The sequence below is a fragment of the Pongo abelii genome, chromosome 9, assembly GCF_028885655.2.
Source record: "Pongo abelii isolate AG06213 chromosome 9, NHGRI_mPonAbe1-v2.0_pri, whole genome shotgun sequence".
NCBI lineage: Eukaryota > Metazoa > Chordata > Mammalia > Primates > Hominidae > Pongo > Pongo abelii.
The window spans coordinates 26034536-26040711 of NC_071994.2; the positions used below are offsets into that span (position 1 = coordinate 26034536).

Here is a 6176-nt window from a genome sequence, read left to right on the forward strand (position 1 = left end):
AAAAATTATTTTATAATTCAACCAAATAATACATTTTTATTATAAAAAAATACTTAATGAAAATGGTGATAATACTTGAGTCCCACCACCCAGGGGCTTCTACTATAATTATATTTGTATATTTTATCTCAATCTTTATTCTGCATATTTAATGCAACTATGATAATCCCTTATAGGCAATATTGTATCCCACTAATTTTTTACTCCTCAAATTCTATTTTCCAATTGTGAGAACTTGCATACATTACTAAGCTCATCCACAAGATAGGCTAATAATAGGATCTAACTTATAGGACATTGGTCCAACTTAAATCACATGCCAGCCACCTGGTTAGTGTTCAAAAATGTTAACTATTATTAATAAAATAGAAGAAATATTTGTCATTACAAAATCTTAAAATCATACTTAATGGGTATATGATGTACATATCTCATTACATGAATGTCTGTTTATTATACTTTTATTGTAGGGTATTTAGACTTTTTCCTAAGTTTTGCTCAAATAGTAGTCAAGGTATACTTTCTTACTTATTGAGAATAACATGGGATCTGTTGTGCAATGTCCATAAAGATCAAAGTTTGCAGGAAATGTCCCTAAGACATTTACCCTTTTCCTCATTCTAAAAGAATGAGAAGAGTAAGAGTGTTGGAATTAGAGATTCCTGATTTCGAGTTTTGTCTACTCCTTGTTTGCTGGTGTCATTAGGATAATTATTTAATTATTTTAGCCATAAGCAATTTGTTTACTGCTTAGTGTTTAGTAGTTAACCTAAAGGTGATTCTTCTTATTTTTAATGGCATATGGTCATTCTCCGGGGAAAGCATCTTCCATTTCTGTATTTTCAATTTTAATTATACATATCCTTATATATGTTTAATGAAACATATCACTAAACTGCCTCTATTGTCTATCTAATAATAGTATTATGTAATAATATAATGAAATACTATGAAGTAATATATTATTATGTAATAATAGTACTACATAGACAACAGAGACAGTTTAGTGTAATAGTAGTATTACATCTCTGATCTAAAGTTGACCAATGTGCCATCTCAGTTTTGGCAACACAAAAGGATCCTCAGCAACGGCTGATCATTCAATGCTTTATTCTTTCTTGTGCTGCAAGTTAATGATTAATATGCGGATTAGTCTGTTTTCACAATGCTATAAAGAACTGCCTCAGACTGGGTAATTTATAAACAAAAACATTTTGAAAGACTCACAGTTCTGCCTGGCTGAGGAGGCCTCAGGAAACTTACAATCATGATGGAAGGCAAAGGGAAAACAAAGACCTTCTTCACATGGTGACTGGAAAGAAAGAGCTAGCAAGAACAGGGATAACTGCCTTATAAAACCGTCAGATCTTTTGAGAACTCACTATCGCAGGAACATCATGGGGAACATCATGGGGGTTCCCTGTGATATTTCTTAATTATTGATGAAAAATATCAAGCATATCAATCTTTTTGAAACTAAAATATGTTTGTGTCTTTATTTTTTTTAAATGCAATGCATGCTCAATATAGGAAATGAGAATACAGAGATAAAACAAAAAATAAACAACAAACTAGAACACATAATTCTTACATTTACCCAAGAAATAAACGCTGTGAGATGTGAACACCATGATGTATAATTCTTCCAGATGGTGTTCATTTCTCCCTCTCTCTGTTTCTCTCTCCTCTCACATATCATGCATACTCTTTATATCTCTCCCTATATAACTCATATTATGCACATTCTTCTGACACTGACTTTTCACTTAATGATATATTACAAACATTTTCCAAAGTCAATCAGGCTTTCCTTGCAGCATCATTTTCAATCACTCAATACTATTCTTTTCCCTAAATATAGTAAAATAGCTCCTATATTTGGACATTTAGGCTTTCCATGAATTTTTTTTAATATCAATATTCTATTCTTACTATTAAGTTGTTTCCAATCACCTTATTCATTGAAAATAACTGTATATATTAGCATCGTATTTCAATTCCCAGTGATCACTTCTAAGTGCACAATATTTATCGCATGATTGTGATAATTTATATTACTAAAAATTAGAAATCTGTATTTTTCTTTAAAGACCCCTGATGACCTTGACAACCATCTATTATTGTTTTAACATAATTTATAATGAATTCAGGTTGTGGATAGATAAGGCATTGGTATTTACAAGAAGTAGCTAAAAATACATCACCCAAACATTGTAAATTATATGTCAGATATACATCTGGGAGGTATTCAACTCTGTATTAAGAAAAAGCAATTGAATTAACTGATGCCAAGTCAGGTTATTTGTAAAAACGCACCAATATTTTTTTACAAAAATTGTAGATTTAGCAATCTGAGCTGTACTTACATTGAATAGAAGATTGCTTGAGCAATGATCCTATGAAAACTGGCCTTTACATTACCTGGGATTAATGGTCAATTCCTCAGTTAATGTCCTGAATTTTCTGGACCAAAGCAAAAGTCATCTGTAGTCTTACTCACCAGTTATTACCTGGAGTAATGATGGATTTTTCTAAAAGCATCGTTGCTGCCATGACAATAATTGGCACCTTTAAGAGCTATTCTGCTTCTTTATTTTTCTTGCTTGTTTACTCTAGACTACCGATCAAGTGACCACTGGGAAGAATTACTTGTTTTCAAATCCATAATTATCAAATGCCATATATAAGGATATAAACACGCAAACCCACATATTTAAGTTCTTAAGTATAGAAAGTGAACAAGAAACTCTGTTAAATCTGTATTGACTGGAGCTGGGATGTAATTGTTCCTGGTCTATGGGGACCCTACATTTATTTTCTGAGAGATAATACATTCTACTAGAAATGTGGAATTTTATGTTAATATATAAATACTTATACACAATATGCATGTGTAACTACTTTGAAATATGTATGTGTGGGTTAGACTGTTTTGGTAAATAGCCTAATTGAACATAGCTTGGGACTAATATGAATCTGTTAAATAGTTTTCTATGTTTCGGTTATCTAAATCTAAGAGAAAAAGGAGATAATTTCTAATCTAGACTCTTACTTCTGCGAGTCAAGTCCTCAAATAAATGTACATTAGTATTGGAGGTAATCTCCATTTTGTGGATAGTCTCTTTCAGGATTTAGCTTCAGCCACAGTTCAGTTTTTTCTTCTAACTCATTTCCTCTCTGATCTATTCAAATTATTACTTATTTACCTCAACTTATCACTTTGAGAGTAGAGGATGGTTCTTGAATCAGATTTTAAATTCAAAGATGACATCACTGCCTCAACATTTTCAAATTATTTTCACTTTTCAAAGAAGCCATCTGGTGACTACTTTTAAAGACATTGGTTTGTATAATTGATATAGTTGATGGCTATGGAAAAGAGCCAGGTTAATACCAATGAGGTTAATAATAATGGCAATTATAATTCTTTACTGATATTTGCCAACGCATGACATTAGACATCTTACATACAATCTTCTTTAATATTTTCTTAAAAAATCAAAAACAAAATAAGAAATAGGCATTATTTTGCTATTTTTGAGATGAAGAAGCCAGGGTCTGAATTATTTAATTATTTGCTTTAGACTCAGACCTGGATCAACTCATTGCTCTGATGTTTTTGCTGGTTGAGCAAGTAAATTACTTATTTGGGACTCAATTTCTGATTATTAAACATTCATAAACTTTCTTCAAGTCCAAATTCCATGTTCTTGCTTTATTAGGAGTTTTCAAAAGGATAGATGGTCTATTTTCTCTGCCTATCCAATGATTTTGCAAGCCATTTACAACCTTATAATAAATCCTTTCTGCTTAAATCAGCTAATGTGTATTCTGTTCTTTGTGACTGAATACTTTTGTTAACTTAGAGCTCTAATAAATAAGTCATTTCACTTATTTGTTCATTGGTATGAACAGGAGATAAAATGCCCTCAAACAACTTATATAGTCAAATAATTGATAGCTAATATTTACTAAAGACTTATCAGACACTTAAGACTTTTTCCAATACATTATTTAATGTTAACAATTATTTATGTATTAGGACTGATTATGTTCTTGTATTGCGGTTGAAGAAACTGAGTTTTAGAGAAGTCAAGCACATCCCAAGTTTATTAAGCTTATAAAGGGCACAAATAGCTTTTGAATTCAGGTGGTCTGACTTAACAATTACAGCATGGAGAAGAGATTTATTACAATCATTATTAACATAATTAATGGGAGTAGTGGCAAGAACCTGTAGTTCCAGCTACTTTGGAGGCTGAGGTGGGATTATAGCTTGAGGCCAGGAATTCAAAACCAGCCTGGGCAATATAGCAAAATCCTGTCCCTTAAAAAAATTACTAACATATACCAAATTAATTGCAATTACAATGAAGATGATGAAGGAGAACTACAAGATATTAGAGAAACATGTAAGCAAGTTGGAAAGGCTGATGACCATTGAAGGTTTTGACGGTTTTATGTGTATGTTTGGTGGAGTTGGGTAGGGATAATTGATTTACATTTGTGTTTTTAACAATGTCACTCCAACTGCTAAGTAAAATATGTTTTGGAGATTGAGCTAGCCCAGATGTTGAGAAACTGAAATGGACGTGGATTCAGCTATGGTATTGGTAGTAGGAATGGGGAAAAATGGAAAAACGAGACTGATATTTCATAGAGAGATTCAGAAAAATGCAATTATTAACTTAATATTGAAAATGAGAAGAGGGAGCCTGTTAAGGGTGATGTCCAGATTTCCGGTTTGTGACAGTAATGAGATGGTGGTGCCATTTACTCCATGTTCATGTTTACAATTCCAGGACACATCCTTCTGGTGTAGGAATGGCAGAGTAATGAAGAAGGAGTAGAATTGTACAAAGAATTTTGTCACCAATATTCCTGACTTAAAAATTGCATGCTACATTTTTCTGAGGAAACAATGTTAGTGAGTTCCACAATTCTGAAAAAAAAAAAAAACTCATATCTATTTCCCTGTAGACCTATTAATCTTGTTTGGCTTTATTCCATACATCGACAGCAGTCAAACTTTAGCAGTAAATTTTTTGAAAAAAAAAATGAAACTTTTAATAACATCTTATAAAGTTAGTCTTTTGGAGGGGATGGAAGTCACCATAGCAGTTTTTGGCTGCTTTGAACTGCATTTTGCTCATCTTAAAAATAGATCCCGAACCACAAAGTCACCATGCTTGTAAGAAAGCACAAAGAAAAGAAATTTAAAACTCTTTTCATATTAAAAAATATAGCTATTCTTATCATCATTGGAACTGAATATTTTAGATTCCTAAAATGTCAATTAAAGCTTAAATTTATAATTATAATGAAAGGAACATGCTACCTGTCTTAAATACGGTCTTAAAATATTTAAAAATTAAAGTTCTAAAACCTTTATAGCAACATTTTACAATATTTTTGCACCAATAAATCCCATGATTTAAAAGTGTTTATTGCACAAGTGCTTTTATTAAATAACAACAGCTTTTCTGTTATACAACAATATATAAAACAATATATACGTGCTAAATAGAATGGTAATGAACACAATGATTTATATCAGCATAGTATAGTGATATAATTTCAGCCCAAGCAAATAGCCTTGATTTTTACTTAAATAATGCAACATTATAACACATCTATTGTTCTTTGAAATAATGAAAATAAGGCATAAAGTGTTAGTGGAGGCACATGCTTTATTTTGAAGTATTGAAGAGTAAATTTAAAATTGTGTTTTACTGTTTTAATGGAGAACCTGACATTTGATACACTAGGATTCAGACTGGATACACTTAATTTGGAGAAAAATGGGATGTTTGGTACAAAAGGCAGAGAAGCTTTTAATTTGAAAAGTGGAGAGAGAAATAGGTGGAAGGATTCAGTTTTTTTCTTTTCTTTCCTTTTTTTTTTTTTTTTTTTTGGTGTCTTAAAAATCCCTTATGAATCCCTTTCCTTCAAGGTCACTCAAACATAATGAAACAGAAACCTCAGCTTTGTATTGAGATTGCCAGTTATCGAAAAATTCCATCTGAAGTACTTGCCTGCTCAATTTCATGTCTGGTACTAATCTGTTACTAAGAGTCAAAAACAAGGGGAGAGTTACAATCTCTTGAACTGATATTTTGCTAATGCCATTGACTTCTGTAAGGATATGATTCTTGCTTTCTTGGAAACATTTCCAG

The 6176-nt window shown here is 31.6% G+C and overlaps 2 long non-coding RNA genes across 4 annotated transcripts in view; both read left to right on the plus strand.

Moving 5' to 3' along the window:
• LOC129047440 (uncharacterized) overlaps positions 1–6176 on the plus strand; it is a 1160145-nt gene that overhangs the window by 362320 nt on the left and 791649 nt on the right. The window lies entirely within an intron of this gene.
• LOC134762152 (uncharacterized) overlaps positions 892–6176 on the plus strand; it is a 36543-nt gene continuing 31258 nt past the window's right edge. Inside the window, exon 1 of the long non-coding RNA XR_010141858.1 lies at positions 892–4923. This is a non-coding gene — a long non-coding RNA (uncharacterized LOC134762152). The remainder of the gene's footprint in view (positions 4924–6176) is intronic.